The following is a 26,656-nucleotide window of genomic DNA, read 5'->3' as shown; positions in this document are numbered from 1 at the left end:
TCCACTGAATTTCTTGTACTTTGTACAGGAGATTTTTTTTTTCTTGTTCTGAGTAAATTATCATTCGGCTAAAGTCCTTTTCTGGATGAGCTCTTCAAAAAATGACTTCTTAGTCAACGTAACTCTTAGAATTCCTTCTCTTTGCTCTTTCATGTAGTGAGAACTTGGGCAACATAGGTTTCTTGGAGTGCATCTCTTTCCTCTTATTAAAGAGTAGATGCTGCTGCCTTGTATTCTGCTTTCTATTCCTGCACCTGAGAGGCTTGATGCTAGTGTGCTTACTTCGCCATGACAAAAAGCATGTTATTTCTCTGAAGACTTTAAGAGTGGTTTTTAGTCCTTGGAATTCAGAAATTGAAGTGGCGTAGAGCCAACTATATGTCTATTTCAGTAGACCCGGTACTTAGTAAGATTTTAAGATCTCAACACTTAAATCAATCTTGCACTAAAATAAATTTCAGTTGTATTCCTGATGTTTAATTTTTCTTCTAACTATTACTTATTTCTTCTCAAATCTTCTAGTCATATGCTTAGTTTCCTTAGCATTTTTATCTTTTTATTCATGAAATCCATTTCTTTTATTTGTGGTATTAGGTTTTTTGATATTTTACCTGCCAGAAAATCAATGAACCATTTCTTCTAATATCTACCTCTGTTTTTTAAGTTACATGATTTATTGAGATATAATTGGTATTGAAATATGTATATACTTAATATATACAATTTGATGTGTATTAAATACTACCACAATGAAGTACTAAAATATATCTATTGCCCCCTAAAGTGTTCTTGTGCCTTTCCTGTTTTTCTCTTGTGGTAAAAACAAACAATATGAGATATACCTTGAACAATATTTTTAAGTGCGCAGTGCAGTACTGTTATCTATGCACATTATATGAGCCAGCATCTCTGTAGACCTTGTTCGTGTTTCACAATGGAAACTCTGCACCTGCTCACGGTGTAGCCTTTTTACCTCCTCCGCACTCTAACTGTATGAGTTTGACCAATTCAGTTACCTCCCATAAGTGGAATCATGCATTATTTTTGCTTCTGTGGCAGGGTTATTTCACTTAGCATAATGTCTCCCAGCTTCATAGGCACTCTACCATATAACAAGATTCTCTGTTTTGAAAGGCTGAATAAACTTTCACTACATATTTATACCATTTTCTTTATGTACTCACCCATAGATGGTACATTTACTTTCTTTCCATATTTTGACAAATATGAATAGTGTTGTAGAAAACTTGGAAGTTCAGATATTTCTTTGAGATCCTATTTTCAATTCGGTTGGCTAAATGCCCAGAAGCGGAATAACTAAATCATGTGTATTTTCAATTTTTGGAAGACTTTCCATACTACCCACAATCTCAGGTATGCACTGTTTTCTCCCTCTAACAGTGTACAAGGATTTCAACTTCTCCACAGCTTTGTCAACACTCACCATTTTTAAAATAATAGACATTATGACAAGGGTGAGGTGATGCCTCCTGGTTTTTTTTATTTAAAGAAAAAATACGGTAGAAATAATACAGAACTTCAGAAAAATAAACAGAAATTACTAGTTGATAAGTTACATATTGTCATCTTAGAAATAGTTGTTCAAGTTACAAAATGAAAGCACACAAAGTGATACTCAAATAATGACACTGCAAACAGTTCCACTCAGTGATCCAACAAAAACCTAGTAATATGGTTATCAGTCCTACACACTGGTTTCTTATCTTAAAGAGGGTAAGATTAAACATGTCAAAACAGAACAAAACAGTTCATAAGGAAACAATTTAAAGAAGCACAGATTTCTAAGCAAGTCCACTGGAGATCTTCACTGTCTATCTTATTGTCTCTAGTTTTCTTTCAAATAGTTGTCTCTATCTTCACACACATTGAACATTATAGATATACTGAACATTAAAGAACTAATCAGATCATTACAGGATGATGAAGGCTTTTTAGGTCTTCAAGATCAGATTTTGGGGAAGTCAATAATGACGACCATAATGTCTCTCATTCTCTTCGAAGTAGCTCTCTTTATCTTTACATATGCTGAAATTGAACATAAGAGACTAATATCACTCTGAACAGTGAATAATAGTATTGCTAGATTTTATATCATGATGCTACAGAATTAGTAATTGGGTTTCTTAGTGTCTCTTCTTCTTCAGAGTATCTGTACATTACATCTGTTCCCATATATACTTTAGAAATTCTTCCCATGTGTGAATTTCTACATATCTATCCTTTCTATATTTTAGGGAAAAACAGATCAAAACAAGACAACAAAACAAATACCTAGAAAAACATGAAATGACAAAGACATATAACATCACAATATTAGGTAATCTACAGTAGTTACTATGCTTTCTCTTGTTATTTTCAATAGAATTGTTCACATCATCATGCATCAGTCGAGTATAGCATTACATAGCTATTTTTGTAAAAACACATCTTTGGAGACATTGTAGGACTTGAAAGCAGTTAATAATCAAAACTGGAATGGATCTCTTTTATATCTTGTCATCTTTAGAGTAGTTGTCTCTACTGTTAGATTTGATACTATCAAGCATACCAAATTCAAATAAAATCAGTCAAGGCAAAATAGCGATCTGACAAACCAGCTTCAAATAAGATCAGTCATAGTAAGACAATGTAAGTAATACAGGGTTTCAATTTAAGTTAATAGGAAATTAAGGATGTTACCGTGGTATAGCCTGCTAGTTTGGGTTAGCTGTCTGTGTCCTCAAATCTAGTATGAGTAGACAGACTGGAACAAAATAAAATCAAACTAAACAGAGCAATAAGGCTACTGTGGCTTTTAAATCCTGATACACTATGAACAATGTCGTCTGCCTTCCTTTTTTAGACAGTTCCTCCCCTTTACCTATCTCAGGATGCTTTGTATATTTTGGGTCCCACTATCTCCTTTAGTTTTTAGACTAGGGGGTCAACCTGTTATCTGAGTGTTGCTAACCTTTTTACCCCTGAGCTGGATCTTGAACTGTACTCTTTTACTTACTAAAGCCAAAAGGTTTTCTTCCTTTCAGCTGTGTAGTTCTACACTGCCCAAAAGTGGCATAGCTTTCCAACCTATCTGCGGCTGCTGGACGAGTTGTCCCTATTTCTCTCTGGTTTCTTGTCACATAGAGCATTGTTTTCTCATCTTTGGCTTTCAGTTTATTAACCCTCTTTCAGGTTGAGTGCATTTCCTATTCAGAGCCTCTCGATGGATCCTGCCTCCTAATCTATTCTGCCTGTGTTTCTTTTTTGTTAGTGTATGAAGGTTATCTGTATTAAAAATTATAGCTTACCGTCTCTGCCTCATCTCTGCTATTATTTGTCCACTGTACTCCTTCATTCCACTGTCTGCCCCGTTCATTGAGGCCTCTCTGCCACTGTTGCTGGAAAGCCTCCTGTGGTTTTGATTTACATTTTCCAGATAACTAGTAATGTGGAGCATCTTTTCATGCATCTGTTGGTCATTTGTTTGTTGTCATTGGAAAACATCTATCCCAGTCTTTTACCTACTTTTGATCAGATTATTTGCTTTTTCACTATTGAGCTGTAAGAGTTCTTTATATATCTGAAGTATTAATCGCTTATCAAATACATGATTTGCAAATATTTTTCTCCGTTCCATAAGCCATCTCTTCACTTTGCTGATTGTTTCCTTTGCTGTGCAGAAACTATTTCATTTGTTGTAGTTGCATACAGTTATTTTGTGGTACCTATTTTCAGGTTCATCAGAAGAAATAATTGCCTATCCTTACCCAATGTCATGAAGTTTTTCCTACTGTGCATTTTTCTAGGAGCATTACACTTCCAGAACTTGTATTTAAATCTGTATTTTAAGTTGATTTTTTTCTGTGTGTTAGAAGATAAGATTCCAATTTCATTTTCCTGCAGGCGATTACCTAGTTTTCTTAACACTTTTTTGAAGACAACTGTTCCTACCTCATTGTGTATTGTTGGCATATTTCTTGAAGTTCGTCTGAATTTTTATTTGTGGGTTTATTTCTGGGCTCACCATTCTGTTTCACTTGTTTATAAATCTGTCTTTATGCAAGCATCATACAGCTTTAATTACTGTTACCTTGTAGTATATTTTGAAATCACAAGCCGTAACAAATTCATTTTCTTTATTCTTGCCCAAGATTGGCTTGGATATTTAGGGTGTTTTGTGATTCCATATAAAACTTAGAGTTATTTTTTCTATTTCTGAAAAAGATCATTATGAGAATCTCAAGAACAATTATATTTAGGTTGCTGTCTTTGATGAGAACATCTGGTATTTCCCAGAGCTTCACATAGAAAATCCTCTGCCTTTGGTGAGTGAATCCAGGGTGTGAACTGAACTTGACCTTACTCTCGTCACCCAATCTTCCTGGCAAGTGTGGATTCTTATTTGATGCATATTCCACAGGATAGACACACCTGTTTACAAAGCTCTAGGTTCTACTCAACCAAGTTCTCAGCAATAAAACCAATGATGTTCTTGTTCTCAACTGTCCCAAGAGACTCTGTATCTCCTATGGTACCATAGATTTTGTCTAGGCTCCAATCTAAGATCACAGTTACTTTTAACTGTTCCATTTATCCTGTAGAGTCACTAGGAAGAGAGAATGAAAGATCTGATCTGAACTCAAGAGACCCTCCTCCTCCCAGAATATCCCTCTCCTCTATCTCCATTTCCTACTCCTATTACACTGACGAGGGAGGGTAGAGAGGAGAGTGGGAGGTCAGAAGCATTGCGTGATCTTTCTTTTTTGTCTTGTCTGTAGCTTGCACCACCTTATGCTCTTGTATTCTTGTAAGATCGTGTCATTACGAGTGGCAACACTTTGCATTTTCCTTTTGTAGTATCCCTAAATTGCCCACACTGGATTCAAACTGGTGATTTTCCTACCTCATCTTCCCAGAGTACTAGGATTGCAAACATGTACCACCAGGCTTGGCTGGGTTTTATGCTTTATTACAGTTCACTGCCTCAAAAGCTTAGGTTGATATCTGTGTGGTACCAAGTGGCTCAACCCTATGGCAGACTCAAAATTATCTAATTCTTCTGGTTTCACTGACCTCTCAATAGAATGCTTGTTCTGGTCTGGACCTTCACTCTCTTGCACACACTATTCACTGCTTGGGTGGTTGATTGTTGCTCTATTCTGCGACATCTGGGAGGCACCTACTGACCCTAATCTGGTCATCAAAGAGCGCTAATGCATAATGTGTCTATGCATTATTCAGGTAAACAATTGCTGACTGGCATATCTTCCTGGACCTCTTATATTCACACTGATTATCTGTTGCAAGGAACTGACTACCTACACTTCTGTTACTCGAAACAGTTGTTAGGATTTTCTGATGATATAGTTTTTACAAAAGCTGTTTTTGTAGACTTCTCAGAAGTTCATGTTTTATGCCTCAATGAATGTAGTTGCCCTGACTTTAAATTGTGTGTCTGTAGGTTTTCAACTTGTAGCCATTATTTAAGAACAAATCGGAATGCTTAATTTTCTCCAGGATTGTTTTCTGCTTTGATTTATCATGCAAAGTATGATGCCAGGTTTGAATGCTATGCTGCTTGTCTGCTACAGTAGCAGAAGATGCCCACCCCCTCCCTTGCTGGTATATTTCAGTTTGTTAGTTGCCCAGGTCATACTTCCAGTTCTAGTTCCTGTTACTTTTGTTTCGTAGGAATGGCTGGTCACTGTGATTCATAGCAAGTTGCTATGATTCACACTGTATAAACCAATCCCCAACTGACCAGCCATTCTGCCTCTGTACTTCCTGCTTGCTTATCCCATATAAGACCTAGACCACCAGAAATCAGAGCCTGATATTTTGGAAATGATCCTAATCAATGCATGTGAACATAAAATACATCTGCTTCCAAACCTGGGTGTCATTTTGGTGTTTCTGTTTGCTATAGCAGTACCACCCTGTCCTTGGCCTGTTTCAACACTTTACAAGTTTTATTTTAATATTAGCCATTACAGGAAGCCCAGCCTGTCAGGTGGATTGCTTACATCTACTTAGTTAGCTAAATGCCTATGTAAATTATATTCTTTTTGAACTTGCTCATATATCTGTACCATGACTTTTGTGTTATTATACATTTTAACCATATAGAAGTAACTTACTAGTCTTGTGCAACTTCCCATAACTTAGTGTAATATAGTATCCAAGCAACTGAATTAAAGCAATTTAAGTAGGGTCACTACTTATGTTTCCTCCTACCCAAAGTCAAGTGAGCTTTTTGTTTCTTCTATAATGAGTCGAGGACACAGGAAAATGCACCTTGTAAACATTTCCCATGTATATGTATGTGGTAATTACTTATGACCTCACATATACCTGTATGAATTCAAGTTAGTTTTGTGTGGGCCGTGATGCTGAGGGGGAGCAGAAGCAATTAAGAAGAGTACAGATTTAGATGGATGGCAGCAAATTTGTGCTTGGTTCTTTGGAAAATGCTTTTAATATTTCAAAGTGCTATTTCTCAAAAGGCTATATGAAAACAAGAGCACCCGAAAGTAGACAAGCTGGACAAAGCAAAACTCTGGGCTTGACAGTCAGCCTGCATCACAGAGGCCTAAATAGAGCGGGGGATGGTGGGGGGAGATAGAGAGACACAGAGAGACAGAGAGACAGGGAGAGAGAGACAGAAAAGGGAGGGACAGAGAGCCTCAGTGTAAGAATTCATTACCTATAGTTATGGGACACATTTTAGTACAAAGCATTCATGATCTCTTTTGTGGTAAAAGCAGTAAAAGAAAATACTATAGATGTGAGAAAAACTACAGCGCCTTGCATGCTGGCATAAATGGGACCTTGCTGCTCCTTTGAATTTGTGGGGCTAATTAAAACCAGCATCTTAGAAGACACACAATTCTGGAGAGAGAACATAGTCAGTAGTTATCGCTGAATGTGTCACTAGAGATTACTATTATATTTATGGCTAAAAGGCATTTGAAAGTGCAAAAGAAAATGGTGTTCTGCAAACAGCACTGAAAAATTAATCTACAGTCAACCTCACCATGGAATGTATAATTTTAGTAATGAGTGCTGAAATGGCCTAATTGCAGGCTGGCTTAAATTGCATTATAAAATTAGGGAAAATGGTCTAATGTATGAAATAAGCCTGTCTTGTTACTCTAGGAGAATGGAAAGTTTCGGGCTCAGTGTTGCTAGTTTCAAACCTTTAGAAGTGGACAAGGTGCTCTGGCTTCTGTTTTTCATAGTCCATTCTAAGGATGCATTTGAGTCCACTGTATTTTGCAAGTGATTCTGTCAGATCAATTTGGAATTCCCCTCTGATGGGAGCCAGCATTACCATGTAACTAAGAGACTATTAATTAGAAGTTGAATGTGCTGGGATAGACTTAGGAGAAAGATAATTTATTTTAATGAGGGGCCCTTGGGGAGTAGTCCTCTAACCATCTGACTGCAGTATAGCCTGACTGAAAAATAACATGGAATTCCACTACATAAAAATTAAAATCTAACACCTGGACACCAACCACCACCACCAAAGCTCACATCTGTGTGACTGGCAAATCAAGTAGCATACAGTGCTGGATCACTGTTGTTCTCCAAATGTTTGGGATAAATACTGTCTGAAAATTAGATTTGGAAGCCACAAAACTATTATGGTATTTATATCAAACTGATTTATTTCAAAAATCTGAAATAATAAAATCACGGTTATTTGAAAACATTTGTTTAAACAAATGATTTCCTTTGCATGGGACTGAGGCATCTGGAAATTTAGTTTATTCATCTGGATGTCTATTTTGTAAAGTACAAGAAGGTCTTGGAATATTTTTATGGAGACAAGACAAAATTAAACTAGCACTTTATATATTTTCTGGAAGAGTCTAATTTCAGTTTTGTAACCATGTTTTGAGATTGTTTGCACCCAGTTTCCTCATTTGGAGACACACACAATTATTTTAACAATTTAGGCTTTAAAGTCATCCTACAAGTGCTGCAGTAATTGTCTATGGAATGATATTTCTCAAAATGCAGTATTGCTCTCCCCACCTTCTTCTGTCTGATTATTCTATATTCTGTTTTGTTTGATAGTATCAAGTTTGAGGGTATAGGCAACCACTTTGAAGGCAATAAGATATACTATGATGCCCATTATGGTTTAACTATTATCTTTTTTTGAAGTCCTGTAAGGTCTTCAGTGTAGGTTTTATTGGTCTTGTTCTGTACTGTTTTGATCAATTCTATTATACCTGACGATATAGGCAACTTTTTAAAAACATAGCAAGAGGCACAATGGTAACGACTTTTGATCACCTGGTATTCTATTTTTGCATCATGTACTATGCCCATCCTTTTGTTCTAACCGACTCTGTTTTGTTTAGCCACATTAGGTTTAATTCTCTCCAAAAATAATAAGAATTGTGGGAGTAAAAAAACCCCAAAAAGTGTAATTGTTATTAAAAAGAAGGAAAGGAAGATGGTCTAAGGGATATAACTGCATGTATGTTTGAGTGTGTAGGATGGAAATCCATATTACTGAACTTTTGTTGGATCATTGATCGGCATTGTGTACAATCTCGTTGTATGAATGTTCACTTTACATGCTTTAACTTTATAATTTGGACAACTATTTCAAAATGACAATATGTAACCTATTAACTAGTGATATCTTACTGTATTTTTTCCTTGAAATTCTGTATTATTTGTACTCTTTTACTGCTTTGTTTTTTTATTTCCTTTATTTTTTTCTCTTTAATAATAATAAAAAAAAATTTTAAAATTCAGTTACTGATGACTTTAGTTTTACCTTTGAAAGCTTAGAAATGTGTCATGCTATTTCCTGTGAGTAGACTAAGGGATCAGCAATCCATTAATGTTTTATTTTTCTTCTAAGATATCTGTCCCCCTAAATCATATTGTAGTGGTTATAGTGAAAAGTGCAGGAATTTCTGTCCTGGATAAATGATATGTTTTGCAGTATTGATAAGGAAAGAAAGGAGATTGGTATGAAAATGTCTTCCTCATTAAGGATAAAGGCTTTTGGGGCTTCTTTATCCTCTTTCAAATTTCTAGAGACGGGGCTTTGGGGGGCCAGGTTTTCTTGGTTTTTCTGCAGCCTACTGCACTTTGCCTTACTCATCCCAGGTGCTCCATAAATATTTTGTTTTTTTTTAATTTAAGGAGAAAAAGAGAAAAACACAAAAAGGGTACAAATAATACAAAATTTAAAAAATAAACAGTAAGAAATCACTAGTTAATAGGTTACATATTCTCATCTTAGAAATAGTTGTTCAAGTTATAAAATTGAAGCATAAAGTAGACTTTCAAACAGAGAGAGTGCAAACAGTTTTGTTCAATGATCCAAAAAAACACTCAGTAATATGGTTATCTATCTTATACACTTAAACATATGCTGTTATAACCTTTAGAGCACTTTCTTTTCTTTTCTTTTGTACAATGACAATTACACATTTTGGGTTTTATTACTCCCACAGTCCTTATTACTGTTTTTGAAGAGAGTAAAACCAAATGCAACATATCAGAACAGAGTCAGTCAAATAAAAAAGATGGACATAATAGATAATGTAGAAACAAAATACAAGGTGATCAACAATGGTTACCATACTGCCTCGATATTTTAAGAAGAATTGCCAGTTATAATAAAATTGAACTAAACAGTAAAGAATAAAACCAAAGCATTGGAAACATTACAGGACTTTAAAAGAAAATAATAGTCAAATGGAATGGGTGTCATAATGCATCTTATTGTCTTCACAGTTTTGCCTATACTTTCAAACTTGGCACTATCAAGCAAAGCAGAATAGAGGAAAATCAGTCAAAACAAGATGGTGAGGGCAATACAGGATTTCAAATCAAGTAAATAGGAAATCGAAGTAGGTTACTATAATGTATCCTATTTCTTATTTTTCAGTTAATTAAAAAGATAAAGAGAAAAAAGTAAATAATTTTAAAAAAGGGGATTGAGATAAAAGAGAACATAACAACAGAACAGCGCAGGTCAAAACATAACCATTTAAGCAAAATAGTGTTTCACCACAAGATATCCTGACATAAAAATAGTTACCATACTGTTTCTTTCCTTGAAATCTTTGAGTATACCTTCGTATATTGTAGCACCAAACATATCAAGACACTACGAAACCATTCAAGAGAATGACATTATTACAGGGTATTCAGATCTAGCAGAAAATGAACAATGGTTTCTGTATAATCTCCTTGTTTATAAAAGTTTTTGCTTATATTATCATATATAATAAAATCCAATAAGATACAACCTTTTAAGGCCGATAGAGACAAAAAATACAAGTTTGATAGGACTTCAAAACAAGATGACACTAAATCAGCACTAGCTATTATGATGTCTTGTTTTCTCCAAAATAGCTGTTCCTACCATCCGATCTTCTCTGCCTCATTTCTGTTGAGCTCTTTTTCTGTTGCTTGTTGTCAGTTTGTCTTCTTCATTTCGTTTTCTGCTCCATTCATTGTGGCCTCTCTGCCACTATTTCTGGAATCTTGGTATTTTCCTTTTTTAGACTATCCTGCAATATTCTCTGTAGAGTTGAATTGGTGGTTGCAAATTCCCCTAATTCCTCTTTATCCTAGAAGAACCTTGTTTTTCCATCAATTTCTAGGGACAGTTGGGCAGGACATATCAATCTTTGCTGGAGGTTATTATCTTTCAAAGCTTGAATTACTTCCTCCCACGCTCTTCATGATTTGATGGTTTGTGCCAAGAAGTCTTCTGTAATTCTGATGGGTGTTCTCTTGTAAGTGATCTGTATCTTGTCTCTGACAGCTTTTAATATTCCGTTCTTATATTGGATTTCTGGAATTTTGATTATTATATGCCTGGGTATAGCTCTGTTCGGGTTATAGGTGGCTGGATTTCTGTATGCCTCATATATCTTAGTATCTTTACAATTTGCTAAATTAGGGAAATTCTCTTGGATTATTTCTGTGAATAGCTTTTGTAGTCCATTTGTTTGTGTCCCCACTTCTTCTTTTATATTCTTAATTCTTAAGTTATAGATCCTCTTATCATCTTCTATCCTTTGTATTGTTGCTGTTTGTTTTTTTGTTATTTTTAAGTTTTTCATTTCATGCTCCCATATTACAAATCTGCCCTCCAGTTCAGATAATCTATCCTTACATTATGCCGGTTTTCGATACAGTTTTTAGTTTCCTGGTAATCTCTGAACCTGCTTCATGTATTCTATGCTTTCTCTATTTTCTCCATCTAACAATTCTCCCCTCTTTTTCTGTTCTTCCATTCCACCATCTGTTTTTTCTTGGGCAGTGCTTAGCATTTCTCTAACTATTCTGCTTATGTCTTGCTTCAGGTCATTAATAACTTCATTCCTGAACTTATCTATGAGGCTCTGGAGACAGCGCTTTATGTCTATTGGTGCCGTGTCTGCTATTGCATGTTTCTCAGGATTGGGGGCTGAGGACCCTTTCTTGTTGCTCCCTCTTCCCCTATCCTTTGTTCCTTATATGCAAGCATATATAGGAGGCCCAGCTTCCTTCCCTGTTGGCCACAGTCTGTTTGAATTGCGCCGGCTAGGTGTTCCCACCCATTGCAGCACACCAGGGAGATATAGACCGGGCAGCCCATGCCGGGCCTGCCCCTCCAGGCCAACCTACCGAAGGCTTCACAGCTAGGGTGTACCTCCAGGCGCTGGGACCTGGGTTGGGCTAGCCTACTGGGTCTCAGCCAGCGGCATCACACAGGCCAAGCACTCCCCACCAATCCCACTTGAGAGGGGGATATGTGACTAAAGTCACTGCAGCATCTCATTCCAGGAAGTCTGCCCAGTCCAAGTAGGTCCTCCGCTGAAGCCTCCTTCTCTATGGAAGGGTCCCCAATCTGCTTACTCACCGCAGGTTGATGCAGGGCACCCGGCCAGTCCCACTCCCAACTCCATTCAATGCTTCCCACTCTCAGAGCTTTCGCACCTCTCTCCCCGCTGTGCTGACCGGGATGCAGCAGCGGATGCAGGAAATACAAATCGCAGCTTCCAGTGGCTTGGGGTCCAGCTTCCACGCTGAGACCTTATCTGTTCCTGCTGTATCACTGGGATTGCATTTCCAGTTGGTTTCTCTTAATTTAGTTTGTTCCTGGGTCGGCAAAGAATATCCCCCCTTGCCTAGGACTTCCTGCCCGGCACCATTCCTGGATTTCAAGTGCAGTTTCTCAGAGAGCCTCTGAAGCTGCTGCTATCTATCCACCATGTTTTCCAGAAAGTCCCATAAATATTTGTTAAACTAATAGTAAGCTCACTACTCTGGCTGTCTACTCTGTGCCAGGTATTACAGTAGGTTTTTCACTCACATTGTGTCTTGTGATCAGTGTATTCATATCACTACCATTTAAAATATGAGAAAATTGAGGTAGGATTCAGTGACTTACCTTTTGCAATAATGCTGGGAGACAGATGAAGGTCAAACCTGTGGTGTCCGCTTGACACCACAGATTGTGGCTTGGGTGCAATATGTTTCGGTAAAGGCTCATTGCATTGATGTCTCTGTTGCTGATGGCCTTTTAAGGAAGCAATCACATCACAAGGTGTCTGATTTCAAATGAATTAATATGGCTTGATAAGATCATAATTTGATGGTGCTACTGGGAGAGGATGGAAACAGGAAGTGAGGCCCAGTAGGATTAAGTAGCTCACTGGGATATGCTTTGAAAGTTATATCTTGTACCTGGTCCCTTTTTCTCTTGCTTTTCTCCTGCTCTGGACTTGCTGGCCAACATGAAGTAAGCAGTTTTCCTCTACATGCCCTGCTACCATGATGTCTATGCTTCACCAAAGGCCTGAAAGCAGTGGAGACTTCTGGTCATGTAGTGAAGCCACTGACACCGTGAGTCAATCGAACCTTTCCTCTTTAAAGCTGAGTTTCGTCACAAGTTTGTAACGGTGGTGGTAAGCCTATGATGGCTGGGGTAAACTGCTTTTTCCAGATAAATATATGAGAGAATAAGTAGATTTGTTTGAGATCATTCTACTGTTTTGAAGCTTCTTATCTGTCAGTTCCTGGAGGTTTTACCTACATATTCAAATCTTTGTCTTAACTGTTATAAAAAAATAAAAACTTCAATGATTAACATTTAGTTTTCATACAAACCATCTGAGAATGCAGTCTTCACTCAAATATTTTGAATTTAAACGTGGAGGAAGCCTTTCCTACCATTTGTGAAGGGATAAAGATTTGAAAGTGCAGGGAGGAACAGTATATGCTTGTGTGCTGTTCAAAACCTGTTGGGGCTGGGCTCTGCCTCAGTGGCGGAGGCTTGTCTGGAACACTCAGGTCTTGGGTTCATTTCCCAGCACCATGAAAACCAACCAAACAAAATGACTCTCAGCAGTTTGTAAGTTAGACATTCTGCCCTCATTTGCTCTCTAAATTGTCTGTGTGAAAAGATAACGTACTTCAGCTGTTGTTAAGGGGAATCCTTGGGATAGTTGCACTGAAAATCACAGGTGCTGTGATAGCATCTTGAGACAATTCTCTAGGAAGTGACCCTTTGCCAAATCTGTTTACTGATTCCTGAACCTCGAACTCAGGCCTTGGACTTGCAAATGTCAGAGTACGATGGCTAGAAGGATGCACAGTTTAGCAGAGATAATCACCTTTAAGACTCTTGCATGGCCATTGCACATATTTCGTGTAAACTGTCCTGCTGATGCATTTCCACCAAACTGAGCAGCTTAAATGAATAAGCAGATTGCTTAACATCATAAAAACTCAGGATATTTTATATGTCCCACAGGGACAGAGTTCATAGAAACATTCATAACCTTTCTCATCACCTTCTGCTTGATATTAAATTTATGCTGCCTTCACTTTTTTTGATATCTCTTAACATTAAGTTTCTTCATTTTCCGGGTCCCTGATGCAATACTGAGGGGCCTGTTTCGTGTCTCACGCTCACTTGTCTTCTGGATAAAGTTGCTGAGCTCTGATTGCTTTTACATGCTGATGTTAGTAGCATTCCTTACTTCTCGTCTTCCTTAATTACTGTCCTGGTTTAGATGACTGTTATTAGTCTGCTGGACTACCATGTGGATGGCTTGGCTTCTTCAGTGTTGAGCTAGACCTACAGCTTGGGGTGTGCACTTTCTAAACTGAACATTGATATTGTCAAATGTATGTTTAAAGGAATTTCGTGCTTCCTTTTGTCTGTAGTATAAAGTGAGAACTCCTGACTAAGGCACTATGAGTATCTACTATCTAGTTCTAACTCATCTTTGGGGCTGAATTTCTTGACATTGCTTCTATTATATGGTATATTTTAGCAGTGGACAAATTTTCCAAGGACAATATGTGGAACAGGAATTTTGAGGTCATAAAATCTGTCTGATTTTGAAATCAGATGATTTATCATTACTGATATTTATCAGTTGTGTGACTTTTGGTGAATTAGCTGACACCCCTAAGCCTCTCTGTTCACATCTATAAAAGTACAGATAATAATGTACCCTTCAAAGCTTGTTGGGAGACTCAAATATAATATATGTACATTATACACTCTGCATCTATGTCAGCATCATCTCATTCTGCTTCATATAGTAAACCTTACTGATACATTTTTTCACTAAGTATAACAGCTGCCACACTTGTATGTTGTCATCTCTGTAGCTCATATAAAACTTAGCAGTGTCTTAACATGATAATTACTCAAAAGTGTGCTAAATTGACTTATAATATGAGTTTAACAATTCATTATGCGTTACAACTTTCTGAAAAACCACCTCGATTTATCCAATAGAATGATAGAATGATCTCTCTCTCTCTCTCTCTCTCTCTATATATATATATATATATATATATATACATGTGTGTGTGTATGTGTGTGTGTATAAAATATTTTCAAAGTATAACTATACCATAAATATCATAGGTATATTTACATATTTGCTCACTGACCAGAAAGCAATATAATACATGATTTCTAAACTCTGCTTATATCATTTACCCATAATTCTGGCCACGGAGTTCTCAGATCTAGTAGCTTCTCATTTACAAATTGGGTCCACTCTAAAAATACACCTAAGAAGAGTGGATGCTTCCATTTTCTCTTCCAATGCCGTTCTTTATTTGCCCCACATGAACATATTTATGCACGATCAGAAAATATTTAGAGAAAGGTTCATAATTTAATAGACAGAACCTGTCATTGAGTTATTATACAGTTAATGAATTTGTTTTAAAAGGAATCTATATGCTTGAAGTGGGCAGTTTGGGGTCATTATTTCCGTATTTGTTTTTTTCTCAAAGTGGGTCACCACCCCCATGTGTGTAAAGCACTTAGCTTTGTGCCTTGGGTGTTCTCACCCACACTGATCAGAGAGAAAAAGAGTTGGTGGTTAGGTGAGAGTCGGGAAAACAGGTCAAAGAGAAGAGAGCGCATGAGCTGGCTGCTTGGCTGTGAGCAGAGCCCACACAAACCCTGGTCTGATGGATGTGCTGGGCCCAGGCGGTCTCACTGCCAAGTGATGACTGAGTCCGAAGGCATGTTGAAACTCGCATTTAAAAATTTCCCTATCATCTGCCTTTATTTAAGGGGGGAAGCAGAAACAATGAAATACTACATTTTGTATAATTACCATTTAACATTTATTTTTATTTCCAGTGTTTCTTCAGGGAAGGTACAGAAGTTGATTTGAACTAACAAACAGCAAACCCAGGTCTAAGTGGTTTAATATCAACAACATTTAGTGTAGATCATTGAACACTTTCAGACATCACAATATTAGGGATGTCTGCCGTCTGTTGTATAAATAGTGGGTTGTTCTAACATAGCAGTGAAAAAAGTTAGATAGTGTTGAATTTTGAACCACGACCTTTAATCTGTTACCACTACAGGAAACCACAGTAGTAGGCATAGATTTTCTACCTTTTAAGTCACGTGGATAATTTAAAATCTCAATATCATATATTTGGATCTGTAGCCTTTGAGGCTGCTTATGCCAAAACACAAAATTTTGTTTAAGGCTAATATTTCTGTCTTATTATTGGATTTAATTTTCCCTGGACGCTAAAACTTTATCTCTGGCATTTCCCTTATCTTGCTCTTCATGTTCTAAAAAATTGCTGTTATTTCAGGTGCTTAAACTTCAGTTGGCTTTCTTTGTTTAAAGTCCCTCACCAATGCCTCTGCTTGGGCAACTATCATTAGTTAACATCACTGATTCTCATAATTACTCTAGGTTTAACATCTCTCATTCTACATGTAATATTGTATTATGCATATTTATGTATTTAGCAGTGCACATTTTAGTGTTATTCTCTGAGTCACTGTTATATTTTAAATCTCTCTCCTGAATGACAGAAATAATTTTAGTCATTTCAGATATTTCAGTCATTTCATCTGCAGTTCTTCAGGGTTGTACCTATGTTCCAATACTTATTTACTGTTTGTACATTGCAGAAGGATTGAAGGCAGTCTCTGCTCACCACTGTACTGGTCGGCTTTTTGTTGCTGTGACAAAATATCTGAAACCTGCAATTTAAATGAAGAGAGGTTTATTTTGACTCAGAGGTCCATAATCTGCAGATTCCAAGGCAGAAATAGAGTGGAAAGGTGTGGCAAAGAAAAGCTGGTCAACTCGTGACATCTGGGAACAGAAAACAGAAAGACCCAGAGACAAATGGGTCAGGGAGATGTAGTCCCCAAGATCACACTCCCATGAGTCACACAGACACACTCAGAAATGTGCTTTTTTTTGACTCTCCTAGGTGTTTCAATAAAATTAATATACAAGGTTAACCATAATAAATTTCCAGTTTGGCAGCATCTTCTAAGTGGTGCAGTTGCTCTTACTATATGCCTAAGATGATTAACTTTAGGGAGGAAAGGCGTATTTTGGCTCAGTTTGTAGGTTTTCACCCTTGACTGCTTGGCCCCATTGCTGTCTTGGCCCAAGGCAGCACAGCACAGCAGCAGTCTGTGTTGACATGCAATCGCTCACTTCATGCCCAGTGAGCCAAACAGAGAAAGAGGCACAGACTAGGGTCTCCCAAATCCCTTAAGTCATTCACTCCCAGTGACCCAAAAACTTCCTAGGAGAACCCACCTCTTAATGATTCTAACACTTCCCAATGCTGCCACTTTGGGGACCATGCCTTTACCATCTGAGCTTTTGGGATCCATTTATCCAAACCATAACACTGTCTCAGGTGTTTTGCAAGCCAAATCCAGAGTGCCATTTCTTTGCTTTGTTTCAAACCCAAAACCATCTCATGGGCCAACTCAAACTGTCTCTTCTTCTCCCTTTATAGACTTCAGAGAAGGCCTGTTTCTCCCTCATGAAACCTCAGAGGCAGTGGAGATCACGGGGGTCCCCTGATACCATCTTCTATTTTCTGTATTTTTCCTGGTCATCTGGAAATAGTTTTACTTCTCTTCACACCAAGATGGATAGAGTAGCCCTAGTGAACTGTGCTGTTTTCCATGGTCTTTCCCAAGAAAAGGGTGAAGGTTTCCTCTGCTCTTAGAGAGGGGGAGACAGACAGACAGAGATAAACTAGACCATGGAAGTGGTACAAGTTGGGTTCGACTTTTCTGTAATTGTTCTACTAGATTTATAAATCTAGAACATGACTCCTTTATTTGTCTTTCTTTGTCTTTCCTGAAGTAATGTGCTCTGATATTTTTGGTAGTATTTGCCTCCTTCACTAATCTCTGACTTCCTCAAACCATGAAAGAAAGTATAATTGATAAGCCAAATATTAGAACTATTTGTACCCTGTTATATACTATAAATATAAAATAAAAAAGCCTGTAGATTTATAAAAATATTTGTGACACAATATATGATCGATAACCTCAATGGATAAAGTGTGCAAATTACTAAGAAAAAAGTTAAGAATATAGTAGAAAAACAGAATACAAATGATCACTTCACAGAAGAGAGAATGTACATTGCCAGCAAACACATAAAAATATTGTCAACTGGGGAGATTCCAATTAAAACAATGAGATGCCATTTTCCACCACATAAAATAAATAATTACAGCATTAATCCTGAGAATGCTGTAAAGCACAGACATTTCTCATGGATTGCTGGTTAAGGGTGAATTGTTACCTTTTGCAGGGAAGTAAACTGGCAACATCTAATAAAATTTAAAACACGTGTCCTTTGGTTTCCAAGGATATGATCTATAAAAATGAATGCCCCAGTACGTGAAAGAATGTGTATTGCAGCAAAGAAAACAGTTTTCACTAATATCCTGAATGTCCATCAGTATGGGAATGGCTGAACAGATTATAGGGGTCGCTGTGATGGTATAAGGACCTATTAACAGTGATGTGTTAAGTCTCTATAGAGCCAAGGGAGTTAGGGGAACTTGTGCATTTTTCCTTATACATCTTTGTACTGTTTGACTTGATATAATGAGCAATTATCTTTTGTAGTTAAAAAATAACAAAATGAAAAACAATAATTTTAAAGACCAGCAACTGTAGCACAACAGACTACGTTATGACGAGGTCAATTGGATGCTGTCGGCACCCGAGGAGGAGGCAGCTCCCCCACTTGCACTGCACAGATGAGGTTTTCTGGAGGACATGACATCTGCCAGACCCTGAGCTGGGGTGGGAGTTACTTAACCGGATGAAACACAGGGTTCCTAAGGCACCGGAAACAGCATGGGTGGAGCCGGAGAGAGGAGAGAGCTCAGCAGCAAGCTATGCTTGTAGCACGTATTTGACAGAACAGCCGATCGCTTAGATTCAGGTGACTTACAGGCGAAAAGGAAGTTCCTCAGTAATGCCTGGTTTTCTGGCTTGAACAGTCTGGTGAAAGGAATCCAGAAAAATGGGTTTGGTGATGATTTGTTCTGGTTTGGATAAAGCTTGCAAGAGTCCATTGAGACACCACTTGGATTTCCAGAAGCCGATGGGCTTGGCCTGAGAACCTGGCCTCTGTCAATGGCATCAGCCTTGGGTTTGACTCGTGGAACCTGCGGAGCTGTGGGCAGCTGTGACGTCTATGCTGCTCTCTGTTCCCTGTGCAGCTGCTGCAGGTGCGCCGTGGAGCCTGCGGCTCCTTGCTGAACCAGATTCAGTTATCGGGGGTCCGAACATTATACAGTTTGGGGGTTTCTCGTTAGCAATAAATTTGGAAAATTAGAAATGAACATACACAATGATTTAGAATGGGAAGATAATCATACCAAATTACATATTTAAAAATACAGAGGCAAATCCAGAAAAATAGAACTGCAGTAAAGTAAATGTGATTTATATATACATAATAAAAATTAAAATAAATACTTCTGTAAAATATGCCATTAAGAGAATATATTTTCAGGCTGACAGGAGGTGTTTGCAAAATATATATTTAATAAAGGATTTGTGTCTAGAATGTACAAAAGGCTATTAAAATTCAAATATATGAAAACCACCCAACTTAAAAGTGAGCAAAAGATCTGAACAGAAAGTTTACAAAGGTACATATTCAAATAGCTGATAAGCATATGAAAATATGGTACGTTTAACCTCCTAGATCATTATGGAGTTATAAATTAAAACAACAGTGTGATACGACCACACTTACCAAAACTTTTAATATCCAAAACACTGACACCACCGAAAGTGGAAGCTAGAAGCTCTCATTCCTTGCTGGTTGGAATGTAGAATGATTCAGCCACTTTGAAAGACAGCTTGCCAGTTTCTTACCAAACTAATACACTCATACTGTGCCACCCAGCCAATTACTTTCCTTGCTGTTTACTCAAATGTGTGGCAAACCTATGTCCACCCAAAATCTTTACATTAATATTTAAGCAGCTATATTCATAATTGCCAAAGCTTGCAAACGATCAAGGTGTTCTTTAATAAGTGAACAAACTGTGCCAGATAATAGAGTATCATTCATGATAAAGCCAGAAAGCCTAAAAAAGGCCATAGAGAAAACTTAAATTCTTACTGCTCAGCGAATGAAACTAGTCTGAAGAGGCTACATGCTGTGTTGCTCCAACTGCATGACATTCGGGAAAAGGCAAACCGTGGAGAAAGTCAAGATCAGTATTTGCCAGGCACTAGGGCTCAGGAGTAGACCAGGGGTGAATAGGTCGAACATGGGTTTTTAGGGCATTGCGACTATTCTATATGGTACTAAAAAGGTGGCCACCTGAAATTACGCATTGGTCAAAACTTTTAGAATATAGTCCGGATGTGGTGGCACACACCTTGTAAACCTAGCACTGAGGAGGCTGAGGCAGGAGGATCCTTGCAAGTTCAAAATCAGCCTGGACTGCAAAGTGAGCTCAAGGCCAGCCTGAACTGCATAGTGAGACCCTGTCTCAGACAAAAAACCAACCTTAAAGAATGTATAATAGAACTATAATATGAGCTGAGCTTTAGTTAATAATGTGGCAATATTGTCTTAGCAATTGTTACAAATATACCACATCAGTATGAAATGTTAATAAAAGAGGAAACTGAGGGAGAAGGGGAGAGAGAGAATATGGGGAATTTTGTACTTTCTGGTCAGTTTTGACTTCCTCCTTTTTTTTTTTTTTTCTGTACCAGGTATGAAACTCATGACCTGTGCCTCTGAGCTGAATCCCAGACTAAGGTATTTGACTTCCTTTATTTTTTCCTGTTCAGTTTTATGCAAATCTAAAACTGCTCTCAATAGTCTATTAATGAAAATAAGATAATTCTGATTCCGTGGTGGGTCAAAACTTGATTTTCTACTTTTGATAACTGAGTCTGTACAACAAAAACATAACAGACATCCTTGCTTGGAGTGTAGTGAGTGTGGAACAAGAAACCTGTGACTTAGCGTGTCTGCCTGGGACACTAAAGGTTGATTGTGGTCTCTGGGACCTAAGCCTTAGGGAAAAAGAGGCAGAGCTGAAGTCAGGCAGGGCTGATATTGGTGCCTCGTGCCGTACACTGACTAACAAGATTCTTAGCCCTCAATCTTCATATTTTCCACTGTGTTTCAGTCTTTCCTTCCCTTCATCGTATCTCTACATCTCCCCTCTTGCAGCCATACCCAACTGTGGCATCTCTAGTTCAAGTTAGTTTTGATCCTTGTGAGCTATCTATCTCATAGGCTGTGGATGTTAGAAGCTTTGTCATTAGTTTAGCATCTCTAGAAATCTTCAGCATTGTCTGCAGTATTCTGTGTACCCATGTCCTCTAGAAAATCACTAGAGGACAGTGATTTTCCTGTCCTCACTACATCACACGCAAGGCAGCTCTTGCCACCAGGGAACCATTTGAAGTGGGATGAGATTTCTTTGTTCAAAGCCACATATATTGCTCTGTGACTTTACCAGGTCTTCACTGTTTGTTGAATGATGCTATCAACAGTACAAGAAAGAGTGATTTGCTCCTTCTCTCTTGTGACAACCTTTCAGGGATTTGAAGTGAGTGCTCATGTCCCTTTGAATCTGCACACTTTCAGCTAACACATTCCAAGGCCTTTAATCTACTTCTCATTAGCCCGTGACCGCTTTAGATTCTGCGTGACTGTTTGTGGGCATGTCTGCTTAAAGGGTGCCCTTCAGAAATGAAATCATTGCTTCAGCTGAACAGTACAGGGCTGAGCTACCCTACCACTCTATCTCAACACTGCTTTGATGATGCAAACCAAGGTCAGAGTAGTCTTGACATTCACGCAGCATTCCCTGTCCTTACTGAACTTGTACATGGCTGGCATTCTTGTCAACTTCGTATGTGCTACTGCTAAGCAACATTGCCTTCTCCCATCCATATGTCTGGACTTAAGCACTGTGTTAATCATACATGCTGATCACATTGGCCTGGCGTTCCTGTGTGGTGAGATCATTTGGGTACCTTGAATCTATCATTCGCTGTCTTCCCTTCATGCCATCTCTGATTTCGATGTGCTCATTTATATCTATCTTTGAAAAATGTGTAAAGAAGGAAGTACATAGGTTTGAGCTGCTGTGGCTACATTCTTTGAGTGGTACATGTTTTGATTTAGTCCTTACACAATGTGGAACAACACCTGACCAGACCAAACTTGCATTTCCTCATGTTAATAACATCAATATTGATATTTTTGAAAATCTTGTGTACTTGACCTCTGTGAAGGACAATCAGCAAGTTTATCAGTTAATTCCTATCACAATTTGATCAAGTAAGTTTCACCATTTTCTCCATTTCTCAGATGGAGAAGCTGTGTGTTGAACAGTTCTTCAGTCACACAGCGAGGGAGAAGTGGGTCTAAAACTTCACCTTGGTGTGTCTGACATCAGTGCTCATCCTCTTCGTCATGCTGCTACACTCTATTCTTTTCCTGAAAAGAAAGTGTCTACAAATCTAAGGAAAGAACATATCTGATGTGTTGGAAATATCTTAAGGCTAGTATTGCCTAACTGAGTGACCAAGAGACAGAGGTGCACAGAATGTGTGCAGCAAGGTAACTGAAGCGAGACTGTGTGGGGGTTTCGAAGCAGATTGCCTTGTATGCTAAATAAAAGTAGGAACTATGGGAGGTTTGGTTTAGAGCAAAAGTATATGTCCTGGCTTGCATTTGACAGCCACTTAGTCTCATTTCTATGTTGAGTTGCAGTGTGGGGGGCATGCTCAAACTGCTAGAGGGCTTCAGAGGAGACTGGCACAGGCTGGGGATGGAGATTGGAGGGAGAGTCCCAGAAGGGCGAGTTTTCTCATAGCTATACCCAAAGAGAATCCATTATAATACACTTACATTTGAGACTGTGAATTAATTCTTATCTATGGGAGAATGAAATTAAACTTATTTTATTATTGTCAACTAAGCTCTTAGATTGCAAAGGCTATATTCCCTAGTTCTGGAGCACTTTTTTCCCTTGGTCACTAGATGGCACTTGTGAATACCTTGCGTTTCTAGAACATTTACTCCAAAAGCATTAACACTAGATGGCGCTAGAGCCATTCCCCCCAGAGGCTGGTTTGCTCCCAGGATTTGTTCACAGGGAAGTCTGGTCACCTCCTGAGCACAAAGATCCCTGAGAAATGCATCAGTACTCAGTTCTGGTAAAACAATCGATTCTATCGTGACTTTTTCTATGTAGTGTTGAATAGTACGTGCCAAATGCAGTGATTTTGAACCGAATTCATAATTCAATTTAGATCAAAAAGAGCTCCATTTACTAGGACGATTTCCGGGAGGAGGATGAAGATTAAGCCCATCCGCCTTGTGTCTTTGCCACTGAGATTGGAGTCCATACCTAATCTGCAGTCAAACGTAGTTTTTATTTTCTGCCATCAGTCGACTTTGTGATCTTAGGTTAGTTACTTGCTTCCATTTAGTTAAACATGTCCTTGATGAAATGTCTCTTAAAGCCAGGAAACCAAACCATGATTGTCTTGCTTAGCTATCCTCCTTTTGGGTGCCAGGGCTGGTCATTCATTTTAAAAAACAGTTAAAAGCATCTGGCATCCTTTCTCCTTCATGCTGAATTCTAACTTTATTAACTTTCTGCAGTGGGAATACACAGCTGCAAGTGGTCCTTGAGGGAGAAAGCTGTATCTTCTTCACAGTTTATTTCCCAGAGTTTGAATGACCACAGGATTTGATACCCAGTCCGGAAGGGTAGCATTCTGTTCCTTTCAATGCTGTATCTCAGCCAGGTTTGCTCTGCAGATCTTGTCCTTTTCTTTAAAAAATACTTAGTCGACAAAGGTTTTATATATTCAAGATTGTGTGTGAACTTGCAGCAATATTTATAGGCTGCTCACTTTCTTCCTCTTCAAATTGTGAGAATAATTATAAGTAACTGGCAGGTCTACTTGGCTCCTCACTGTCTGACCATCCAATCAGACTTATGCTAATTACAGCTTTTAGTTCTTATTTTAAAATGTGTTGTAATAATGGAGACTGAACCCAGGCCCTATTGAGCTACATCCCCAGCATTTTTACTTTTGTTTGGAGTCAGTATCTCTAAATTACTATGCTGCCCAGGCTAGGCTCGAACCTGTGATCCTGTTACCTCAGCCTCCAAGAGGGTTGGGATTCCAGGCATGCACAAACACATCCGACTTGTTTTGTTTTCTTTCAAGCCTGAGTATAAAATAGAAGTCCCACCACCAGAGCCATTTTATGTCCTCTGGTCAAGAAACATAGCAGGAAATCTGTTTGAGAAACATCAACACTTATAATCATGCAATGAGAATAAAATTCTCTGTGTGTGTGTCTTTTACGCGCGTGCACACACACACACATATACACACACACACACTTTTCTTTGTAAAAAGAGAGCTATACAATTGCATTCCTTACTTTTGGAGAGTCTCCAAAGTGTGTTCATCTGCCCTATCTCATCTGATCCTCCCCAAGTTCTGCGTGGGCTAGGACTAGGCAGACAGCCATTCCAGTCCCAGCTTGACAGATGAAGACTGTGATTGTTCTAAATGTAAAGGGCCTCGCTCAAGGCTACACAGTTATGGGTGCTGGAACGGGGACACAGCTCAGCCCTGTGAGTGACTGAGGTGTTATGGGCTTACCTGAGTAATCAATCATTCCTCTTGTAGTTGCTGAAACATTTGCCCATTTTCAGGCACTGGACCTAAATCACAGAGAAGGGAAAATCTAGATACCCAAGGTCACATAAAGAGTCCCATAAACAGAAAATTGAGGAAAGATTGAAATCTGTCACCTTTCTGTTCGTGTTTATAACAAAGCTTCCTTCTGTTTCATGAAGAGCTAATCTCTTAAAAATGGAAACTTGTTTTTCTAAAAAAAAGTGTATTTCTAAATGTTAGATTCTTTATTAAAGTACTAGATACAAAAATCAAGAAATATTTATGCTTAAGAAACAAAGATCCTTCATTTTGAACAGATGGGAATCCTTTGAGTCAATTCAAAATTTCTATTCTAGGTATAGTTATGTTTCTTTTTAAAGAAAATAAAAATGGAAAATATGCAGTGCTTTTAAATACCACCTTTCTCTTTGGCTTGCTTGCTTATTATTAATACAGTTTGAATGGGTTCTTGCTTTGACATGGAAGTTTATTTTTAAAAGAACTGTGGTAATCTGTTACTATAGCAATATTTTCTCACTCTGAAGCTATTTAATCTTAAAGCAACATGAAACTTTAAATGTCAAGGTGGTTCATATTTAGAATGAATGCAGCACTTGACTATACCAATAAGTAAAGTGTCCATGATGAAAGGAATTGAGATCTGGGGATTTGATTATATTTTATTTTAAAGGGAATAAAACATAATAGTAATGCAAAATGAAACCATGATGACAGTAGGAAATCTACAATACTTCCTATATTGCATTTTGTTATCCTCTAAATAGTTGCTCAGACTATGGGCTTTAGGCTTGCAACATCAATCAAACAATACAGTTCCTGTAAATTAGCGAGTTGCTTAGGGGGTGGGAGGGTGTTCTTCTCTCCCCAGCCCAGGCACCGGCAGGCTCATAGGCAGGGACATAGCATCCCTTCTGGTTCTCTTCAGTGCAGGTGCCAGCTGGCTCCGATTTTCCTTATTTTTAAGCATATAGTGTCATTCACCTGTTAGGCACCTCCACACGGGGAAAACATTTGTGGATAATGCCAGCACACATGCCCATGCTGTTGCGAACACCTGAAAGACACTGGCTGCGTGCAGGCCACATCTTTTATTCCACTGAGGACTGCAGAAGAGCACAGAGATGCCAGTGTCCCGCCTTCTAGTGCAAATCTGCATCCAAAAACCTGCCATGGTTCTATAGTTTGGCTACTATGACCTGTGCGGCATTAAGCATGGGCATGCAGGAATCTGTGCACACTGATTTCAGTTCTTTCTTATATATACACAAGGGTGGAATTGGTGGATTATATGGAAGTTCTATTTTTATCTTTTGGAAGAGCTTCCACATTGTTTTCCACAGTGAGTGTACTAATTTACACTCCTACCAACACTGTAGAAAGGTTCCTTTTGCTCCACACACTTGCCAGAACTTGATACCTTTTGTTTTCTTAATAAAAACCATTTTCATTGCGGAGAGCTGGTGCTTCGATGCAGTTCTGACTCACATTTCCCCAGTGGTATTGCACAGCTTTTCATGTATTTATTGGTTGTTTGTACTTCTTTTGAGCAGTATCTGTTCAGGTCATTTCCTCGTGTTTACTTGGATTACTTGTCCCTCCCTGCTGCCATCATCACGCAGCTAATTCTTGTTTATTCTTTAGAGTTCAGTTGGAGAGCATTTTCTCAAAGAAACTGTCCCCAAACCCCGGGGCGGGTGAGAATCCTATACCACCCTTTTGCCTCGTTACATAAAATTCCGCACAATGGTCAAGTGCTTATTCACTATTTCTTAAGCTAGACTGTGTGTTCAGTGATAATGGAAATATGCTTTATTTCCCATGATTCTCCACAACCTCGCTGGGCTTGAGCACATCACTGTTAAATGAGTGAAGAGGTGGACTGTAAGGAGTTTTGCTAAAAGAAACACAAAGCTTCTTCATTTAGGCTCAAAAGGCAGCTTTAGGCTAAGCCCTGTGGAAGTGGCAGGGCCGATTTTAATGTGCCATGGAGGGCCTTGTGAACTGGGATGAGCAATGCAACCGCTTTTTAACACAAAGGTCAAGCTGCACTCACATAAATATCTGCTGTTTCTACCGAACAATCTCCTTCAGAAAACGTCTTTATATCTCAGGGTGCATTTTTGTCTT

Source organism: Cavia porcellus, unplaced genomic scaffold (genome assembly GCF_034190915.1).
Source record: "Cavia porcellus strain 051 isolate PalLab524CR breed Dunkin Hartley unplaced genomic scaffold, mCavPor4.1 scaffold_3, whole genome shotgun sequence".
NCBI lineage: Eukaryota > Metazoa > Chordata > Mammalia > Rodentia > Caviidae > Cavia > Cavia porcellus.
The sequence above is the reverse complement of the archived record's forward strand: the minus strand, read 5'-3'. Positions refer to the sequence as shown.